Genomic DNA, 2,207 nt, shown 5'->3' with positions numbered 1-2,207 from the left:
ATGATCATGATACCATTGAGAAGAAATGAAGTAAATGGAATGTGTCAATGAGACAAAGGCAAATTGTCTTATGTAAAAAGAATCTAACTTAATGGAGTGAAATCACTGAGGAAAAAACAGTATTATCATGGGACAGAGTGGTAAAAACTTTGTCTGTAGTTCATGGGAGAGAATGATGTTAACTAAATTACAGAGCATTGAAGAGTGCACCTTCAGAGCAATGGACATGCAGAAGAGAAGAAGAGCAAACCCTGCAAGAGCTCTGCATGGGAGTCTCAGATGGTCAAGGGAGCCATGATGGAGATGCTGAGGGCAACCCTGCAGGTCACACCCAGACCCTGGGTTGCAGACCTCCACACCTGCCCTGGGGGATGCACTCTGCTCAGAAATGATTAAACATGAGGAAACCAGGAGTGACCTTTCCTTTTCAGGAAAACACATTGAACATGAACATGTAGATCAATTGTATTAATCTATGTTTTTTGCTTCCTATTATCTCTTTATCATCCTACTCAACCAGAATTTCCTGCAAATGGTGAATTCCACCATGGTAACTGAATTTCTCCTCTTGGGCTCTCCTGGTGGCTGGAATATGACAGTCCTCTATTTCAAAATATTAACAGTGACCTACCTGGTTATGTTGTTAGGGAATCTGCTCATCATCACTGTCACCACTGCTGACCAGAACCTGCACACACCCATGTACTTCTTCCTCAGGAACCTGTCCATCTTGGACATGTGCTACATTTCCATCACTGACCCCAATGCCTGTGTCAACACTCTCACTGGCAACAGGGCCATTTCAGTGACTAGCTGTGCAACCCAGATCCTCTTGGTCATTTTTTGTGCATGTATTGAACTTCTTTTTCTCACCATCATGGCCTGGGCCCGCTATGTGGCCATCTGCCAGCCCCTCCAGTAACCAATCATCATGAACCCTCAGTTTTGTTTCCACATGACCCTGGCTTCCCTGCTCAGTTGCCTGGTGTATGCAGGTGGGCACACTGGGAACACATTCCAGCTGTCCTTCTGCCAGTCCTATATGGTCCATCAGTTCTTCTGTGATGTTCCCTCTCTTCTGAGGCTCTCCTGCTCTGATACCAGAAATAACATGGTCCCTTCTTCTGACTTTTATAATAGTTGGTGGGGGCTGCTTTGTTTTAATTATCATGTCATATATTCACATATTTTCTACTGTGCTGAAATCTCCCACCAGAGCCTCAGTAAAGGCCTTCTCCACCTGCACTCCTCACATCCTCGTGGTGTCCATCTTCCTCAGCTCTAGCACAGGTGTGTACCTAAGGCCTTCAGCAAACTCTGATACTCTCCAGGACATGGTTCTCTCTGCCTTTTATACCACGGTTCCTCTCTTACTGAATCCTCTCATCTACAGTCTCAGGAATAAACAGGTAATGGAAGCTATGGGGAGAGTCATGGGAATACAGTTTTTCTTAAGAAAATGCTAAAGAAACATTTCAGCATTATCTTAATTTTACTGATTGAAGTTCATAATTGTATATGATGTTCTTCACTTTAGGACTTTACAAGTTACATTGACTACTCTATTATCACCTGTTTTGGTTTGGGTGTGACGTGTCTCCCAGAAGCCCAAATGAGAGCAAATACAAGAAGATAAATTATTGGGTGGTGAGATTTTCAACACAATCAGTGATTTAGTCCTCTTGGGGGATTAAAAGATTGGTAACTGAAGTTGTAAGGTGTGGCTGGAGGAGGTGACAATTGGGATGTGATTTTGTGGTACATATTTGTATCTGGTCAGTGAAGAATCTCTGCTTTCTAATCACCATGATGTGAGCTCCTTCCACCCTCTTCCACCATGATGTTTAGTCTCACATTGACTCCTGAGGAATAGAGAAAGCCTTCTATGGACTAAGACTTCTAAAACTGTGAGCCCTCAAGTAAAGTTTTCTCCTCTACAGTCGTTCTGGTCAGATAGTCACATCAGCAAAATAGCTGAGTTAAACATCACCTTTTTAGGATTTGTGTTTTGGTATAAAATAAATCTGTGAGGTTACCATATTATTTCCATGGAATCTTCATAAAATGTGTATTTTTTTCAGTGTATTTTTTGGGGAGTGTACTGGGAATTGAACTCAGAGCCACCTGTCCACTGAATCACATCTCCATTCCTATTTTTCATTTTATTTAGAGACAGCATCTCTTATTGCCTCACTCTTGCTGAGGTG

General features: G+C 42.4%; 1 pseudogene; it reads left to right on the top strand.

Moving 5' to 3' along the window:
• Positions 1 to 532: 532 nt before the first annotated feature.
• On the top strand, positions 533 to 1,466 carry LOC124973548 (olfactory receptor 14C36-like; annotated as a pseudogene).
• The last annotated feature ends 741 nt before the right edge of the window (positions 1,467 to 2,207 follow it).

The sequence above is a fragment of the Sciurus carolinensis genome, assembly GCF_902686445.1.
Source record: "Sciurus carolinensis chromosome 19 unlocalized genomic scaffold, mSciCar1.2 SUPER_34, whole genome shotgun sequence".
Taxonomy (NCBI): Eukaryota; Metazoa; Chordata; class Mammalia; order Rodentia; family Sciuridae; genus Sciurus; species Sciurus carolinensis.
Note: the sequence above shows the minus strand (reverse complement) of the source record. Positions and strands in the feature narration are given on the sequence as shown.